Source organism: Branchiostoma belcheri, unplaced genomic scaffold (assembly GCF_001625305.1).
Source record: "Branchiostoma belcheri isolate BF01 breed outbred unplaced genomic scaffold, Haploidv18h27 scaffold2, whole genome shotgun sequence".
NCBI lineage: Eukaryota > Metazoa > Chordata > Leptocardii > Amphioxiformes > Branchiostomatidae > Branchiostoma > Branchiostoma belcheri.
In genome coordinates this window covers 8,618,402-8,639,619 of record NW_017803490.1, presented here as the reverse complement: position 1 = coordinate 8,639,619, position 21,218 = coordinate 8,618,402, and the positions used below count along the sequence as shown (strand labels likewise).

The 21,218-nt window shown below is 39.3% G+C and overlaps 1 long non-coding RNA gene across 2 annotated transcripts in view; it reads right to left on the bottom strand.

Annotated features, from left to right (window-relative positions):
- LOC109468942 overlaps nt 1–19,288 on the bottom strand; it is a 19,773-nt gene extending 485 nt beyond the window's left edge. Inside the window, exons 1-5 of one of the 2 annotated variants that reach the window (XR_002140158.1) lie at nt 19,190–19,288; nt 2,750–2,945; nt 2,455–2,547; nt 801–914; nt 1–325 (exon numbers count right to left, since the gene is read on the bottom strand). The exon at nt 1–325 is cut by the window's left edge and continues 485 nt beyond it. This is a non-coding gene — a long non-coding RNA (uncharacterized LOC109468942). Of the gene's footprint in view, nt 326–800; nt 915–2,454; nt 2,548–2,749; nt 2,946–10,381; nt 10,397–19,189 lie in introns of those variants that run through there. The other variant, XR_002140159.1, reaches the window with a different exon arrangement.
- Nucleotides 19,289–21,218: the final 1,930 nt, after the last annotated feature.

The following is a 21,218-nucleotide window of genomic DNA, read 5'->3' as shown; positions in this document are numbered from 1 at the left end:
CATGCAGTCCTTGTATTAAAATTTTCAAAGCATTTTTATGTACAGGTAGCAATCTCATGTTTTTTCCCTCTATGTATGGCAGAGACATGTGCTGCAGTTCCTTTCCCAAACACAGTGTGGCGCTGTAGTAAAATCCAACTTGAAGGCATCTTGATGACAGTATATTTCCCAAACTACGCTTCGGAAAAGTCTTGTCTTTGGAGATTGTTTGAAGATGCAGGGATGAGGATATCCTAGGAAACATACGTAGTGGCTGGTACACAGTAGTAAGTCCAACTGCACTGAGTTTTCTCAACGTATTCCTATCTGACTTGCTTCTTGCAATCTGAAAAATAATTAGAAAAGTCACAGTCAGTATTGTAAAGGAAGCTGTTTTCTCTCTTCAACAAGCAAAAGTTTTGTAAAAACAGTGACAACCTTCGACATGATTTTTGGAGCAAGACAACATATTTTCTGATTGGGAATACACCAAGCATTAAGCCTACAAATACCATGGCCAAGGCATTCTGTTCAAGCTCCAATCTGCCCTGACAAATACGTCATGTGCAACAGTCTCAATATGAATGTTTGATCATTAGATTATTTCTTAGTTCAGGTATTAAAACATTTCTCAGAACCAATGTAATATGGGTATACTGTTCATAAGTTCATGTGTTTTGGGGGAATTAATTGTATAGTAGTAGTGTACATTGGTGAAGAGGTCAATAAAAGAAATTGTGAAAAGAAACAGGATTCGAACTCACAACCACTTGACCGTACATGTACATTTATGTAGCAGAATAGTTAATGTCCCATCTCACCTAGTTATGGTTATTAAGCTCCCCCACGGCTACTGCTCTGATCTGGTAGTTGTTGACCGGTGACGAGTGATCGTAGCCTCCCTTCGATCTCATTTGCAGCTGCACCGAATTGATCTGGAACAAAATAGCAAAACTGTAAGTTCCGCTGCAGTACCATAACAAGCTGCTAGGAGGACCAAAATCTATCAGTTTCCAGGTCTCATCAAGACCTACCCACCGACCAAGTTTCATGATAATCCTTCTGTAGCTTCTTGTGTTATCGTGCTAAACCATACACACACATACATATACACATATAAACATTGTTTGTACATGTACCATAAAAATTGATTTTGAATTATAGCAAGTATAATGTCCTTAGTTATAGCTATCTGGTTGAGACAGAATTAGATCAATCTCTTTGTTTCAGAATCAATTGTTACAATCATGATTCCTTTACAATTAACCAGAAGACAATTTCACCTGAACAATGATCATTTTGAAATGAAGATTTTGATTTTGTGATTGCGGTCAGTTTTTTTTAAAGAAACATGCTTACTTTTGACTGTTGTTGTACTGAGTCTGCCTCATCCTGGCATAGAAAATAACAACAAAATTGTGTAACCAGAGTCTTGAATTTGAGACAAGAAGCAGACTAGAACTTTCTAGCGCTATTTTGCTGCTATATTTTCATACCACTTAGCAGTTTTACGCCTTAGCATACAGTTTTATACAGATAAAATTTATAAAATTTAAGTTTTCAAGCCTTCTGTTTTCATATAGAACTTTTGTTGAACATCTGCCATTTAGAATTTATCAGAAAGTCAAGAAAATAAATAGCTGCTCACACACTCACTAGCCTTTCTTAGAAATGGCCAAGGAACCCCAACCTCCTTGAAGGAGGCTACAAGGACATGTGTACCTTCTTAAGATACAGTCCGGAGTTCCATGCATGTCTGTACATGTAGGGTCAGTATGTACACATGTACACATGTGCCCTGGTCACTGCTCAATGTCTGAATGGGTGGACTAGGAATGGCACCAATTCTGGGCATGGTGACTGTCTGTATGTGTAAAGGTCTTACTGGCCCCTGTTACACATTCAGAACCGGAGGGAGATCCGATCCGCGGGAGGGCCTTGACTGAGGGTGATGCGGAATATACCTCGTTGTATTTTATTTATGTCATACCCACCCAAGAAAACACGCCTTTCAATGCGAAACAAGCGAAAATTTGTCCCTAAACCCAAAAAATGCAACAACATCAATTCCAACGTCCGGATTTTGTATTCAAATTTTTGAAAGCGGTGCACGCGGTTAGGGCGAAACATGTTTGAATCGTACTATGGAACATTTGAAGCTGTACGCTTAAAGAAGCCCGGGCCGTACCGTAAAGTAAGGCCCGGTCCAGAACACCCGTATCGAACATACTTGTGACCCAGGTATGACATTAAAAAAAATTACATGATTGCCAGCCATGTCCCCGTGGCCTATGTTTGTTTGTGTGTTTGTGTGTTTGTTTGTTTGTGTACTTACATGATTGCCAGCCATGTCCCCGTGGCCTATGTTTGTTTGTTTGTTGGTTTGTTTGTTTGTGTACTTACATGATTGCCAGCCATGTCCCCGTGGCCTATGTTTGTTTGTTTGTTTGTTTGTTTGTTTGTTTGTGTACTTACATGATTGCCAGCCATGTCCCCGTGGCCTATGTGTCCCGTGTGGACAAAGTTTGTAGGTTGGCCTATCATCGACCGGTCTATTCTTTTTCTCCTCTGTAAAACAAGTCAAGAAGAACTCATTAGGAAAGTTACTGAAAGTTGATAAGTTAATTAGTAAGTGGTTAACAATGATAACTATTTTAATATTGATGTTAACTAACCGACTTATCAGTAATAGCAGAAGCAGACCCAGGTCTGGGTTAGCATTATTAACTAGTTAATGAGTTAATGAGTTAATGATAACTAGTTAACTAACCGGCTGCGGCTGTTCGGTGTAACAGCAGGAGAAGCAGACCCAGGTCTCACTCATCTTCATGGAGAACAGTTTCCGAGTCGCCACGGTGACGCTGGTAAACAAACACCTCAACAGAAACAAGACGGCTTCTGGCAGCCTGATGGGTCTTCAGATGTCTTGGCTAGTGTCTCAGGATCTTCTAGACGTCTTGTCTGTTCTGTAAGGAGGAGACAAAGAACATCTATAGTTTACAATACGTAAGAAAACTGAAAACCTGAACAATAGATGTCACTTTGTAGGACAAGCTAAGGTCGGGGCATTATGAACTGCATGGTATCATGTTACCAGGGCACTTTGCACTGGGATGGTATAAAGGTATAATCTCCAAGCAGACCATACAGTGGCAAGGCAGTATCCATTGGCCAGAGGAGTGTCCGTTAGCTTTGGTGGCTGTACAAACTCCGCTGGCTAATGGACACTGCTGTCCTGCTACCAAAAGGGATCTGCTTGGAGATTAGAAGCTATACAGATACAGATACAGAACTTCATGAAGTTGTGTCATACACTTGAAGAAGCCACACAGGCTAAACCGGACGTGTCACAGGCTGAATAAAAGTTCTAAACGGGAACTATGGGGCTCCAGATGTCTTACTGAGGGACGACTGTGTGTGGGAGATGTCGGTTAGCTTGAGGAATGAATCCCCTCTACTACATAAAGAAAACTGCAAACCTGCAAATCTCAAAATCAGTCAAATACACAATGTTTTAAATAAAACAAAGGATTTTCCTAAGGTACATTCCCTTACATGTACATATTTTAAAACACATTTTCCTGTGCCCTTAGAAATGTAATTCTAAACCCAAACATTTGCCTTTATCACATCTTATCTTTGAGCTTTTATGTGGTATTTGGTTAACTGAAAATATTCCCTATAGACTGATAATGGAATATTTTAGGAGTAAGTTTTGGGTGTGAGAATAGAGACATCTGGAAACAATACAAATCTTTATGCACCTTGACCAAAACCCTGTAATATTTGCACACAATGTACTAGTAATATTTATTCATGACATAATGTTGACAGAATGGTCTGCATTGAATCAATATGTACATGTATGTAAAGGGTTGAACCACAATGACGCATTGTGATGATATGGAAAATGGGTTTCAAAATATTAACATGACACATTTTTTTGTCAAGGCATTATTCAAGAAACAATACAAGAGCTACATGTATCTACCGTCCAAAAATTTAAGACCCTAGCATATCCAGATCATTAGATACTAGTATCAATACCAAAACTTCCCAAGTTTGAATTGTGTATGAGTAAAATGCAGGATGCAGTTTTCACTGTCACTTCTGTACCGCAAACGTATCATTTACACTTACAGTTAACAAATAATTTGCTGACTTCCTTTTTCCTGCACCTGTCACCACTGTGAACATAGTTCCATGATCATGTCCATTTTTTTGGACCGTGAACTTTTGCTGCCGCGAACATTAAGTAAATTACAGTAACTCGAAGACACAAATATAATATAGCCTATACATTAATCATTTTGAATTTTGATATATCATATATCTATCATAATCTCTAGATCTGCTTGGCCCCAAAATGCCAAGTCCATCCTAGTGGAAGGTTAACAGCTGACTTCAGTGACAGACAAGTGTTTGTTTGGACTAGAAAACACAACACCAAAGTTCACATTCCCTAACACACAGTGTCATTCAGACAACATCCTAACCTCCATAGCATGCCAAAAACTGGGGGTTTTGGGGGGTCTTCATTGTCATTGGGAGCTTTTATGTGCTAGTTTCTGATTGCAGATAGACAACATAGCCGGCCTGGTTGAATTACCCCAGTTTTAATAGAACTGAACTAATCAGAAAACAGCCAAAGACCACCAAACCCCCAGTTCTATAAGCCTGCTACGGAGGCTACAACATCCAAGCTTTTCCATGCTCTGAAATAGTATCACTGTTTCAGTGACCCAAAACTACACATAAAAGAAGCAAATTGCAAATCCTTTAAGTGTAAAGTGTAATAGTATAAAAGGAGGTTGCAAGCTTAAGAGATTGGTGTGGCCTTAAATTTGAGTCATAGGGGAGCTATGTTGTTCTAACTTCTAAGGCCAAGTCCACATTCCTTACACAGTTCCTAAAGCTTCAGTCAACTTGAGCCCAATATTTTCAAAGTAAAGTTTAGTCAGCATTTAAGTCAGACAGGTTCTACTTGTTAACATTAGTACTCTTACACTGTGTTGTTCTTAAGCCATGTTCATGTTCATTAACAGTTTCTGAAGCTGACTTGAGCCCCATGCATGTTTTTACAGTAAACTTTAGTCAGGAATTTAATCAAACACGAGCCATACAAGTTCAACCTGTTAACTCAAGTGCACAACGTTATGTGAAACCATGTTGTTCTACGAAGTTCATGTTCAATAATAGTTCCTAAAGCTGACTTTAGCCCATGTTTTTACAGTAAACTTTAGTCAGGCATTTCAGGTTCAACCTGTTAACTCAAGTGCACATTATAAGTAGTAATTTAACACTTGTACTTGAGTCATGCAGGTGCCAATGTTGTTCCATGAAGCTCATGTTCACTAACAGTTCCTGAAGCTGACTTAAGCTGCATGCATGTTTCAAATTACAGTAAACTTTAGTCAGCATTTAAGTTCGTCAGGTTCAAACCTGTTAGCCAGGGGCACATTATAATTAGTAACGTTACACTTGTACTTGAGCCACAGGGAACCATGTTTTCTAAAGCCAAGTTCATGTTCGCTAACTGGGCCAAAAGCCAGCGCCAAAAGTTTTGACTCCATGTTTTGATAGTGTAAAAGTCAGACAGGTGCCATCTGTAAGTGATCATACTAACAGACAGTGACGTTGAGGTTGTTACACTTCAACTTGGCCTTCAGTACCCTCTAGACCAAAGAACTTGCTGACTAACTGTCCCAAAAGTTGAGTTAATCTCCACGTTTCAAGAGAATACTGTTTAGTATTATATTATATATCTGTATCTGTATAGCAGCTATAACCGCCTTTCGGCGTAACACACCAGCTTCTGTATCTGTATAGCCGGTATAACCGCCTTTCGGCGTAACACACCAGCTTCGCAGGCACGCGGCACGGCGGCAGCTGGCTAAATTACACCGATTGACTTGTTACACCAACCCTTGAACTTCTAACTCTAGACATTGTTTAAAGCTATCTAATGACAATGCCCCTGCTGTACTTGGGTAATAAAGTAGTAGTAAGACGAATTCACTTGTTTCTAACAAGTTCAAACTGAAGATTAATGTTAATATGCTAAAACTTGAATCACAGGGGAGCCATGCTGTTCAAAGCCAAGTCTATGGGTGTGTTCACTACAAAAGCCAGTGCCAAAAGTTTTAACCCCATGTTTTGATAGTGAACTGTGACATATTGGACCCAGACAAGCCCAATCTGTTACTTATTAAACCAACAGCGATGTTAACATTGTAACACTTAAACTTGGCCTTCTAGTCCAAAGAACATGCTCGCTAACTGTGGCAAAAAGCTGAGTTCTAACTCTCCATTTTTCTAGAGTATACTGACAAGCAAGTTTACTTGCTTTTCACATTAAAATGAAGAACTGTTAACTGTTACACTAAAACTTGAGTCACAGTGGACCATGTAGTTCTAAGCCAGGTCTATGTTCGCTAACACTAGTAACACTAACAGAGCCATATTTTTATAGTGCACTGTAGTCAGCATCTAAGTCAGACAGGTCCCATCTGTTAGTAATCATACTAACCCACATGGACATTAATACTGTAACACTTAAACTTGGCCTTCAGTACCGTCTAAATCAAAAGAACATGCTCTCTAACTATGCCAAAAGGTGAGGTTTAACTCTATAATGTGACTGTGTTGTATATGTACATGTTTGTAACGTTTTTGTATATTGTTGGGTTCGACTTGTATTTTTATGAAATTGTATGTTTTAATGTGTGCCCAGGGATACCTGAAAAGCAGATCAATGGATCTGAGGTATTCCCTGGTGAAATAAATAAACTTGAAAAAACTTGAAACTTGCATGCTTGTAGAGAATACAGTAAGACAAGCTAACTTGTTTTTACCATTAAAATGATTCTGCTACACTAAAAACTTGAGTCATGGGAGAACAATGTTGTGCTAAGCCCAAGAAGGTTCAAACCTCCTTGCTGACTAACTCTAGACAAAAGCCAGTGCCAAAAGTTTTAACTCTCATATTTGTCTTCGTCAGAAGGACTATGAAATTGTCTCGCCGGAGTGTGGGGAACTGCGGATTTTGCGATATAACTCTGGAAGGCATGATTCGACGTCCATGATTTTTGGCAGGCAGATTACCATTGTTGAGGCCAAAATCAAGTACAAGTTTCGGCTTCGTGGGGGGTCCGTGCGTTACGTTAGTGCACCTTTTGTGTTTGTGGCTTGTTAGCAAAATAACTCAAGTATTTGTAAAATGTTGATTATAATTCTTGGTGTGGTGCTTACTATTGTCGGGACCAAGGTCAAGTTCGTTACTGAGCTTCGTGGGGGGTTTCGTTGTGACTACTGGGGGCATTTTGTTAATTTTTCTTGTGAGCAGGATAACTTTTGTATGTGTGGATGAAAGTTAATGAAATTTCATAGGCATGTTACTGTGGTGGTCTCCAAGATGGAGTTCAAAGATGAGAGTCGTGGAGGTCGTTATGTCCCCGTAATAGGACCTTTTGTGTTTAGAAATCCCCCACCTACATCTGCTTGGAGACAGCCGACAGCTGGATATAGCTGTTACCGCCGGGGAACCCCATAATGGGATGGGATCAAATGACGTTACATTGAGGGATTGTACTATAACTTCAGCAGGGGGAGGATAGGTTGGACATATGTCAGGTTATTTTCTACGGCCACACCAAGTAATTGCTATGGATGACGTCCACTGGAGACCTTAAATCTAATTACCTTAAATTTAAGGCAAGCGCGCAATAAAAACACGAATGGCCGAAAAACGAGATGCCTAGATTTGGAATATACTAACTGTAGAAGTACAAATGTTAGGACACAAAGAACACAAGAAACAAGTCTTCTATTTGTCATAAAGACAAATTAACAAAACAGTAGTAGTCACCCTGTTCTGATTCTTTCCTTTATAACATCTTCTCTTATTATATTTTGCGGCGCTGTCGTGACACTTTCAACACAGTAAGAATTTCTTGAACGTTTTTTTTCCAGTAACAGTCCAACCTCAAATAACGTTAGGGGGGGGGGGCTAACACGGGTGACGACGCATCTGTATAATCTGTGGCAAACCGTTTCAGGGTGTTCTGTACCATAAAAATAGTACAGAGATTCTTTTGTTCTTTAGACCAAATTGATTATTAAAAAGAGTGAAGAATACGCATGTTAATTTCTCTAGAACGATGTACCTCTGACGAAGACATGAGATCTCCGACCTCTAGTTTTATAGTGAACAGTAGTCAGACAGGTCCCATCTGTTAGTAATTTAACTAACCAACAGGGATGTTAATACTGTTGACTATGACTAATAAACTGGTGAATGTCCCAACTACTAAGTACCTAATACCAGCCCAGAAGAGAACAAGAAATAGCCATGCCTTCAAGTACCAGAGTTAGGTGTTCAAGCATTGAGGTGTTCAAGAATTCATTCTTTCCTAGAACTATCACAGAGTGGAACTCACTGTCACCAAGTACAGTAGGAGCATTGTCAATAGATAGCTTTAAACAAAGTCTAGAGCTAGGAGTTCAAGGGTTAGGTGTAACAAGTCGATCGGTGTAATATAGCCAGCTGCCGCCGCGCCGCGTGCCTGCGAAGCTGGTGTGTTACGCCGAAAGGCGATTATACCGGCTATACAGATACATGTATAGATACAGATACTGTTATACATAAACTTGGCCTGTAGTTACCCCTAAACCCTGGTTAGCCAGCACAGTTTAGAGTACATACTGCCTCTGGAGTAACTCCAATTGCCCTGTAACACTAGCGCATGTCGGGTTAAATTTGGAAAGGAATTCTGCCAAATTCAAGGGCACCCAGAGGGAAGCTTTACATGTTACTGAATCATACCCAGTTAACCTTCTTCCTGCTGCCTAACCCCACAATCACTACAGATTTAGTGCTAAACAGCTACCTTAGCTGGCTGAAGGTTAACTTGCATTTTCTAATTGTTTCTCTACCATATTTTAGCTCCTTTACAACTTTCTTTAAAATTTTATACTGTCTTTTCAAATTTAGACCAGTTCATGTACTAGGATAAATTCAAGAAGTTTTGAGGAAAGTGTAATTTCCTATAGTTGTTCTCACCATCAAACCTTAAGTTGAACTACATCTACTACAATGTACAAAATAAGAAAGAATATATTCAAAAGTAAGGTAAACCTTAAGTCTACTATCATAATCTGAAACAAGGTCATACAGTACTAGATTTGGTCAAAACGTAGAACACTAAATATACAATTAAATGAAGTCTAAAATATCTACAACAAACTATTAAATCATGATAGAAAGAAAGTGGTAATATAGAAAGAAACATAGATACTATTCAAAGCAAACATCCAAGGACATTTTCTTACCACAAAAACAACGCACCTCCACCTCCAATCTTTCTCCAATACACACTGCAATGTTTTGGTCTGTAGACCATAACTCATATGTTTATATACTAGAGTCATGGTCACACGTCAGTGTATTACAGCATATTTGTTTTACAGTCATGCCTTCTCTCCCTGCCTACGCTTTATTGATAAGGCCTTGGGAAAAATGTTGTGTTTCCTGTTTCAGTCCTGAAAAAAATTAGGGTCGGTAGGTAGGGATTATCTTTTTTTTTTTTTTTTTCTTTCTTTTTTTTTCGGCCTTTGGTGGCAACCTCTAGTTATCAAACTTATACAATACAGTTTAACAAAGTAAAACTTGCTTGCATGAGGACACTCATATTTTCAATGTCAGTGTTGGAAAACTGATTGTACAACGTTTCATCACTCAGGTGTCAGATCATGGAGCTAGAAAAATTTGTCCATTGCAGTAGTCCACACACCCCCAAAAAGGCTAGGGTCGGCAGATTTTTTCTCTGGTCGGTCGGGAAACAGGAAACACAACATTTTTTCCCTAGGCCTAAACACATCTGCTGACTAGAAGAAACAATACTGGGTTAATGTTTAGGTAAGTTCCTCCTAGGTTCTGGTTAGACCATAGAAACATTCATCAATATCAACTGACAAGGTCATTGAAAAATCAAACACACAACATGTACACAATACATTAAAACTCAGCTGTTGGAATATGATTTTTGAGATTCTGAAAAAAAGGTTTCTTTTCAAAGTTTTATAATAGGCCCCTGTCATTATTCTATAAACATATGTTACATAATAAGACTAACTAAAGATACGACCAAATACACCAAAGAGCAGTTACTCAAGCAACTGGATATGATTGTGGAAACGGTCAGACGTTTCAGGTAGCATCCACTACCTTTTGTCAGTGACACTGACATATACACATCTGGCCAAAAATCATATAATATAATCTCCAAGCAAATATCTTAAACTTTTATAATAACATCATTATTCTATATGATTGAAAGTTATTGTTACAAAATATCATATTTTACTTCCAAGCAAAGAAATCAATTGGAATTTAGTTTGTTACCTTTCTGCACTTCTATATAAGTTCTTCTTATTTGTGGGCACTTGGCACTTTCTTGAGTCAACCCATACTCCATACATATATACTAGTATTCACAGGTGTCAGCCCAGTGTGCCCATGTATACGTATTAACACACCCCGGCTTTGTCCCTTCCAGCTTTGTTAGGTTTGAACAAAGAATAATCAACCTTCCACGACAGACATTCGCAGGTGCCAAATCCTCCTCATCAATACCCCTAATGTTTCTCCCGTCTCATATCCAGAGCTCATTTACTCATTTATTTGTCGGCGCTTGTTACGCCAGCTTTGTTTGTCCGTTTCTGTTTATGACGTTCGCACGTTCGCGGGAGAAAATAAAGGGAATCCTGTGCCCTTATCTAGTGACTTTGTGTCGTACGATGTTTCATGTTGATTCGGTGGCGGATCGGCGAGCTTTGTTTTTGCACCACGCCCGGGTTTTTGACGTCACAAAGGTGCTTTGAGTTCAAAAACATTGGCGCATTGTTCTCAAACAGAACAACAGAAGAATGCAGGCACACAACATTGTAAATTCACAGAAGACTGGACCATATGGGTGAGGTGGGGGCAAGGTAGATGATGCAAGAGTGTTGGCAAAACATTAACATTTGACAAAGTTTTGAAACGTAATAAGCAAGGTAGGAACAATACCTGGTTGTGTGTAAAAACATCCCAATATGCAGAAGTTTTGACAGTCATTGTACAAATTTTTGAGACTCCTGTTTTTAAGTTTTAAATTCCATTTAACCTTCTCCTAACCGAGGCAGCTTTTGGCCAGCAAATCTGAACTTATATGTTACAGGGTTAGGTAGCTATGAAAGGGTTAGTAACAAGAGCATGCTTGCCTCAATATTCTGGAATAATTTTTTTTTCTTTCCAACAATTTGTTCCAGATCCTACTTTTCTAACATACCAGGTTCACACTATCACAGGCATGTGGCACAGTGGCAGCTGGTTATATTATTACACCGAACAACCTGTTACACCCAACCTTTGCACATCTAACTGTAAAAGTAAAAACATTGTTTAAAGCTATCTAATGATAATGCCCATACTGTACTTGGTGACAGCGAGTTCCACTCTGCGATACCGATAGTAAAAAACTTTCTTGAACACCTCAATCCTTGGTTGATAACTCTAGTAATCGAAGGCATGACTACTACTAGTATTTCTTGTTCTTTTCTGAGATGGTATTAGATGTTTACTAGTTGGTGCATCCACCAGTTTATTAGTCATTTTGTCCAAGCCATAGTAGGAAACCCGGGGTAGTTTGCCTTCCGTCTGGTAACCTTAACACTAAGCAAACAAATACTGAAGTTGTCAGTCACTCAGCGCGTGGTACGACCTGACATGTACTGGGAAACTGTGGGCACATTCTGGGAAGGCATGGTTGTAGCCACTACCAGGCTTGAGGAGGCGGCTGGAAAGAGTAGAAATCAGCCAAATAGAGAGATAAGCATGCCAAAAACTTTCTCGAACACCTCATCCTTGGTTGATAACTCTAGTAATCGAAGGCATGACTACTAGTACTACTAGTATTTCTTGTTCTTTTCTGAGATGGTATTAGATGCTTACTAGTTGGTACATCCACCTGTGCTGTTTATTAGTTGTCAGTCACTCAGCGCGTGGTACGACCTGACATGTACCGGGAAACTGTGGGTAGGCATGGCTGGACATGTTTTCAAAAGTACAAGGTCATTTCTTCTTGCCCAAACCAACTTTTCACTTGCCCAAAATATACATATTTCTATGCATTTTACTAACTAACATTTTACTAAGGAAATTATCTTATTTTGATGGTACACTGTATCTTTGCCAATTTTTTCATACACAGTATATTACTGTTGTCATATTGTATATGCTCAGTTTGACAGTTTTAACGTTGAAGTCTGATTAAACAGTAACCATAAACTTGCTTCAACAAAAACATGGATGCTGAAAGAGGTAAGGACACTACAAATATACAAATGTACGTGAGTGCGTATACATAATATATGTGCCAGAAAAGACGTCAACAAATATGTACATCATCTCTCTAACATATCCGAAGCCTTACAAATTATACAACCTACTCAGTAGAAGTGAAACATAAGAAGGAGGAGACATACTTGTGACATCAGTGTGTTATCTTCCATCCTTACCCAGCAGTACCAGTACCAGTATCACTGCTATTTTGGTACTAGTGACGCATGTTTGTGTGTTACACACCCACTTAGGATTACTAAACTGGCAACAGATACAGATATAGCATTGCAGGAAGATATGTCACTCTTACATGGTTATCTCCAAGCAAGAAATAGCCATGCCTTCAAGTACCAGAGTTATCAACCAAGGATTGAGGTGTTCAATAATTCATTCTTTCCTAGAACTATTGCAGAGTGGAACTCACTGTCACCAAGTACAGCTTTAAACAATGTCTAGAGTTAGATGTTAAAGGGTTAGGTGTAACAAGTCGTTCGTTGCATTAGTCAGAGGAGTGTCCATTAAGACATAATTAACCACTTTGGCCAATAGATACTGCCATGCCACCGTATGATCTGCTTGGAAATTATTATATAATTTCATGGGACATTTTTGTCTTGAACAAGTTTCAACATGATCTTGAAACTTAAGTATAAAACTGACAGTTAGAAAATTAAACCAATAATTCTGCCCCTAGCAGCTTAATGTTGAACGGCAGCCTTCTTTAGCTACGCCTTTTCCCAAACAATATCTATATATTTTATGCCAAAAACAGTTACTCAAGCAACTGGATATGACTTAAGAAGTCTGGGTGTCTAACCTTCACCGAAATATCCTATTTTTCCTTCCCTAATCAACACATGTCAAAGCCACACCTACCGTTTCCAGTGATATTGTAGACGTATAAAGGTGCAGCCATCAGTGGTTTACTCAAGCCAGAAAACAAATGTTTACCTTACACTGTAAATTGTCTGTGGTGAGGGAGAAACCACTAACAAACATGGGGGGTGAAACCATGAAGACACCAGCCACCAAAAGAGATAACTACTCTCCAAGCAGAGGTTTGGGTTTGGGGTTATTTTCAGCGTGTTTTTAGGCTTTTTTATTGGGGTTTCTCTTTTGCACTGAATTTTTTTCCCACCAAACAAAAAAATTCAGTGCAAAAGAGAAACCCCAATAAAAAAGCCTAAAAACACGCTGAAAATACCCCCCAAACCCAAACCTCTGCTTGGAGAGTAAGAGATAACAATACATGTATTTTCTTTCGCCATTAAAAATTTAGATTCAGGAACATCTGTAAAGGTTTGCAACACAGTGCTATGGTAAAACCATTGATCTATATTTTCTGTTCAGTATAATACATATGAAGGTTATCTTGAAAGTTCATCTAACCTGCTTCAGAAATGAAGGTTATTACAGTGTTATAACCCTTAAGTGTGAGCTTAATATGCCTTGGTACACAATGTTTCTGGGGGTCACAAATAACTGTAACTTAAGAGTCAAGTTTTCTTGTAGATAGTTCTTGAATCTGTTTTCTAAAAAAATTGTTCCTCCTTGTTCAACCTAACTACATGTAGTAGAAGGCAGGAGTGTCAAAATTTTATTAATACAATAATAGCAAAATGTCACATCCAAAAGGTCACAAAAAAGTGCTGTAAAATTTGTTCTTTTCTCCTTCAATAGGGTACAATTACTAGTGGTACAGTAACAGTGTGACAGTAAGACACATGTGTGTACACGTGTACTAACTGTTAAGCAGGTCACATATTTCCAATGCCAAATTGTTTATCAGCAAAAGCATTCAGCGTCTGTCCTAGTTCCCTGACCAACAGTGAGTGACTCATGTACATGTGGAGATGTTTTCAAAACAACAGTTTCCCCACTTCCGCGGTAATTCAAAGACCACCGTTGGTTAATCTTGGTACTTTGGTGTGCCCAAATCCCAGAGATTTTCTACTTTGTTGCCGTAATTTGGTAAAATTGCTGGCAAATTTAGGCCCTAATGGTAGTTAGCCCAAATTGCTAGGTCCAAATGTTAGTGGTCTGGGCGTGGCCAACAATTCTGTGTGGCTCTTCTTATCAAAGTACTCATTTCTGCATGACGTATGTCTCTTACGTACATGTAGTTGTATCCATGCTTGGCCAACACGAGGTTCAAAGTTTTGGCAGGCATGGACACATATAATAAATACCCAGGGGTCGAAATTCAATTTTCTTAATACGTGCACTGGTGTACTGAACCAAGAAAATTAGGTGCACCAAACATATTTTGGGTGCACAACATAAAACTTAAAATATAAGGAATGCCAAATTATCAACATTAATGCTCCTGTTGTGAACGTAAACTCTGACTTCAAAATTTTTAAAAAGTACTAGTAAATCAAAAAGGTTATTTTGACACACCATACTTGGAAGTAAAATACATTGTACACTTTTACTGAAGGTAACTTACAAAAATATTAAGGTGCACCAGTGCACAGCAGGTACTGGAAATGATTCACACATTTTGATTATTGGAGTATATATACATCAGCATTTTGGAATTCAAGCCAATGGTGATTCAACATATGTCATGGATATTTTACTCTGCAAGACTTATAGGTTGACAGATTTCGTTACTTGTAATTTGAGTTTCTGAGTCTGTAAATTGTAGGTTACGGGTGTATATTTTGCTTCTCGGTGTTCACCCTAACTAGAGGGCAGGTGGTGTCAAAATTAAATGACAAAATGTCACGTCTAGTTTTGAAAAGGTCACAGGTGCTGCAAAAGTTGTCCCTTTTTAGTTTTTCATCATCTCCAAGCAGATCCTAGGGTGGCAAAAGACAGCATCAAATTGGCCAGGCAGTATCCGTTCACTATTAAGGGTCCATACGCCACGCAAGGCAAATGGATACTGCCTGGCCAATCTGAATTTTGATACTGTCTTTTGCCACCCTAGGATCTTCCTCTTTGATAACTGTGACAAATTTAAAGTTTGCTAATCCTTATAATTATCTATCTGTCAGTAATTCTTCATGTACCTTTCTACTCATCCATTTTTTAAAAACTTCCCCATAATATTGCCCAAACAAGTTGTATTTCCTCTATGACAGGACAAGGCCCTTCCACCCTTCCTTTTCCTGCCAATCTGGACAGCATGTATCCCATGTTGACTGATACAACACAGCTGGGATAGCTAACTCATGTTGTACCTGTTGCAGTAAAAGCCACATAAACTTTGGACTAGCTATAGCCTGGGTGCCAGACTGTTGCCAGGGCCAGTATACAGGATAGCCTGGGTGCCAGACAGTTGCCAGGACCAGTATACAGGCTAGCCTGGGTGCCAGACTTGTTGCCAGGACTAGTATACAGGATAGCTTGGGTGCCAGACTGTTGCCAGAGCTAGTATACAGGATAGCTTGGGTGCCAGACTGTTGCCAAGGCCAATATACAGGATAGCCTGGGTGCCAGACTGTTGCCAGGGCCAGTATACAGGCTAGCTCCTCGGCTCCAGGGCTAGCCTGGGTGCCAGACTGTTGCCAGGGCCAGTATACAGGCTAGTCTGGGTGCCAGACTTTTGCCAGGGTCAGTATACAGACTAGCTCCTTGGCTCCAGGACTAGCCTGGGTGCCAGACTGTTGGCATAAACTTTGGAATAGCCTGGAATACAGGCTAGCTCCTCGGCTCCAGGGCTAGTCTGGGTGCCAGGCTGTTGCCAGGGCCAGTATACAGGCTAGCTTCTACCATGCTCCTATACTCCAGGACTGAAACTGGCCTGTGTACTGACCCCAAGAACAGTCTGGTATCCAGGCTAACTCTGGAGACATCTCCGAATTTGTTACCTACAATGTAGGTTAGAGGTTTCAGTGACCCAGACTAGATAGACATCAGAAAGTCTTCTGGTTGATAGAGTCATGTCAGGATTCAATTACAGGTACCTTGGCAAAGAAGAGTCAGCTCAGAAAGCTAGCTGGTGTATTTTCACCATGGATGCTCACACTTTACTAGACTAGTCTACAGCAAAGGATCCATTGTGCTTGTCCCTGGCTGTTGTCAACAATCCTAAATAGGAACAGGACACATTTATTCTTCCTTTATTAATATTGCCAGCCATGTATGAGTACAATGTATATCTTTCCGATCTTTCTAAATCCAATTTGAAGAGAAATTTGTCAGTAACAGACTCCACTAGTCTAGTCAGCAAAGGATCTATTGTGCTTGTCGCTGACTGATGTCAACAGTCCTAAACAGGAACAGGACACAAAATCATGAGAACCATGTGCCTGACCTTTTGGTATAGACATCTCCATGTAGCCTAATACTCCACATGTCAGACATGTGACACTACACAGGAACAATTGACTTTCTAACTTACTGTTTATCTCCTAACTTTTGCAGTGAGCTTTTTGGTGTTAGTATCATTTTCTTCAGTCCTAAATTCTACATTATAATTAAATTTGTTTTATTGCAAATTCCTGCCCGAGGGCTAATTGCAGGAACAGAAGAAACATTTGGTATAAAAACAGACAATTGGTACATATAGAACTACTGATACTACTAAGAACCTACATTGTACTACCAAGGACATTATACATGTCTGTATAATGTCCTTGGTACTAGTAAAAAAACTACTGGGTTTGACTTCTTTTTTTGAGGACAGAGGAAGACAAAGGATCCCACAATATCATAACAAGGCTTCTAAGTAGTTTCACAACATCACATCAATATGCCAATGTAGCAGTAATGGTACATGAAATTCCCATTACCAGCTTTGGCAGCGAACTGTGAAACGGACCATCAACACCTATTCACTGCAACTTCTACACCCACAGAACCAAAACACCACATAAAGGCCGCCTCAACACCAGATGACAGACCAGCGCAAAAATGTCGGAATGATCAAATATTGACATCCACTCTCTACAAACTACCGCAGGCTTTCACCGGTAAAACAACAATTCCAGAATGCTTCATCTCATCAATTTTCAATCTGTTTGGTTGTATGAGGGTCTGCATGGGGGGGGTAGTGATTACGAATTACGCAAAATTTATGCCGCCGATTACAAGTTACGTTAAAGTCTCAGAGCTGATTACGACTTAACGCTTTGCGGCTAATGTAATATTACGAATTAAGTTGATTTTTGCGGAGGCTGCCTACGGATTACGAAGTCTAAAAGGGCCTGATTACACCTTACGAAAAAGGGCATGCAGGCCCTCTTGTATATGTCAAACATGTGACTCAGCTTGAAGTATATATCATAATCATATCATATGTTTTATGCCTCTGCAATTATGTTGACATCCACTCTAGATGCAAACTACCGCTGCAAAACAGACCAGCTTTCACCGGTAAAAACAATTCCACTCATCAATTTTGAATTGAACTACGCTTGAATATGTCATGATGATGATGAATATGTCAAACAGTTGACTACAGTTGTAGGTACGCAATCAATTTGGATGAATGGCATCCTGTTTTTACCATGATCCTACAATAATGTTTGGGGTTTGAACTTCTTTTGACTTGAAAATAAAAACAATTCCACCTCCAGAATGCTTCCTCCCATCAGTTTTCAATCTATTGGGTTGTATATTATGATTAGCTAGATTAGTTAGACTAAGCTAGAATTAAGTACACAAATTATGAAATTATGTTTCCTGCTCAATCTTTTTTCAAGTTCAACAATAAAAAAAAATTCCTGAATGCTTTTTGACTCATGAATTTAGGTACACAATTAATTTGGATGAATAACATCCTGCATACTTATGTATTATGTTTGCTTGAATTTCCTTCAATAATATTGTGCCTTCAAAAAAACAACTCCAAAATCCTTATCAATTTCGAATCGATTTGTTTAAACATGTCAAACACTTCCATAGCTATAGATCTATACAATTGTTTTGGACAAATAACATCCTGCTTGCCTCTACTGTCTACAATTATGTTTGGGGTTGGAACTGAACAAAAGAAATATGACAACAATTCAACCATATAACTTCAGACTTTGACCAGTAAAAACATTAGCTAGCAGTCCTCTAGTTACCTTCTGAACTCCTGAACCCAATACCTAAACATTACAGCCAAATGCCTACATATTTGAAGAAAAATGGCTTGACAACATACATGTAAGGGAGGACCTCCCTTGTGTTGTCAAACCATTTCTTCAAATATGTAGGCAAGAACTTCCACCATTTGAGCCTACATAACGTCAACCCACAGGATAGAGGCAAGTGGAGGGCTGCCATCAAGCATCAGCATCAATGTGCAAACACGTCTAACCCTCAAAAGTCAGGGAACAACAGACGATAAACCAGATATATAGTGAGTGAGTGTGTGAGATATTTGAGGTGGCAAAGTGGTCTTGTGGTTAGGGTGGTTAGCTGAATCTAATGGTTATGGGTTCGAATCCCTAGCAGGGCCCACTGTTGTACCCTTGGCAAAGGCTTTTTACCTTCGCCAAGAAGGTTACGTTTTCGGCAGCGTTCGAGTGTGTGTGCATCTGTATATATACTATAAGGACGATAACTCAAGAAGGCTAAAATGTATTGTCATGAAACTTGGTACTAGTAGGTGGGTAGGTCTTTATGAGACCTGGAAATGATTAGATTTTGAGCCACCTTGCAGCTTATTATGGTACTGCTGCTAAACTTCCGGTTTGAATATCTCATGATCAAGACAACTTAGGGTTACAAAATGTGGATGATAGGTAGCTCTTGGGCTATCAACACTGCAAAAATCTTCTTTGTCTTCCTACCTAGTAGAACACATTGCTTGTATCAAAACTCTGGTGAGAGACAAAAGTAAAACCTACATGTGAGACAAACCAGACAGTCCCTGAACCCTGACCTCACCTTAAATCTTGACCTTGAACTCCAGTTGCCCCCTTCTTCAAGTCTTTTTCTTCAGATGACCTAACCTTTCTTCAGATTCTTTGTGTCAGCTTAGGATCTGAAATCGATACAAACCAAACAATAGGGACTATTAGCGATTTGTTTTACACTAAATTGTTTGCTCATTTATCACTACATCACTCGTAGATCAATAGCTAATGGATCTAAGTGGTTTGTGGTTGATTTAAGGTGATCTTATATATCTTGTCACAAGACCACAGGCAGAGTCCATTTCTAATGGGAAAATATGGATAAGAATTAAGATGCAGACATACAGATGTATAATTGCACATACACACACGCACACATACACACAAACACACTCTCAAAACACACACAGACACACACGAACACACACACACACAAAAAAACACAGTGACACACACACACAGACACACAAACAAACACACACACACACACACACACACACACACTCACACACACACAGACACACAAAACACACACACACACATCCACACACACACACACACACACACACACACACACGCACACACACAGACACACACACACACACTCACTCACACAAACACACACAAAAACACACACACACACACATACATACACACACACACACACACTCACAGACACACAAAACACACACACACATCCACACACACATACACACAGACACTACACACACAAACGCACACACACACACACACTCACACAAACACAAAAGAGTTCCAGTACAGTAGATTCCTGTGATTTTAGGCTGTCAGTACTTGATTGATGACCATACTAAAAGGATAGGGAATATGTCAGCCTAGAGAATACAGCCACCAATTAGCAAACCATGCACAAACAGCTGAGACCAGAGTTAGTGTACTTTCGTGCCCAGTTCAATACCAGGTGCCAATGTCCCAATGCACTTTTGTCCATAAAAATTTGGAACTGTACTCTAAGTCTTGTTTTACTGTGGATGCACCAGTATACTTACACTGTAGATATATGTGTAGGGTTACAACTTACATAGTTGGTAATGTATATTCTGGACATTCATGTGTCAAAAAATGAATAAAAATAAAATCATTGTCGTATCTCTAGAATTTTGAAATTAGCTAATATTTGAGCTCATTTTCTAAGTTTATTTTTATTGACATTATAAAATATGAGGCATTTCAATTTGTAATTTTGTTTTGCATTGTTTTACCAGGGTGGTACATGAATTTGTAACTGAATTTGCTCAATTCCTACTAAAAATACCTCACTTTTTTCCTTTCTTTCAACATGAATACATGGAACACTATATCACGGCTCACATAATGGCCCATAATGACATATAAAGTGGCTATCTGTTGTGGTAATGAGATTATGCATGCTACGTGATACACCAACAACGGAGCACCATCACTTATGTATGAGCATCTCACAGCAGTCATCATTCAAAATGGACATCAACTACAACAGCCATTGTACAGCCTATATCAGGCTTTTAGCTAGGATTTTTTTGTTGGGTGTCCATTTTTTTACTGTACGCAGCAAAGACGCACAGTGTGTGACCTTTTTAGGGGGGCTTTTTTGACATTCATAATTCTCTCAAACACAACTTTCTGCATTTTGAGGAATTTGAGGAGTTTATTCCTTCAGTAAACCACCATTTTTGTATGCTGAAAGGAGGCATGTGTGCATGGCAGGGGTTGGGAGTGAAAAAAATAGGGCGTCTTTAGGGTGTCCTACCAAAAAGTAGGGCGTCCAATTTCTTACTATTTTCAGTACAGGGCGTCCAAAAGACGCCCTGGACACCCCCTTGGCCTAGCTAAAAGCCTGGCCTCTATTGCCACTGAATATGCAAGAAACGGAATATCCAGAAACCAGCCTACGTACACAAGTAACAGTTGATCTAATGACACACTTCTTCTGCCTCCAGAGTAAGAAAAAATAAGCTTTACTGTGCTGAAAATAAAGCCTGAAAAAAAGCCTAGAAATATTGCAAAAATTGGCCAAAACCCAAACCTCTGCTTGGAGAGTA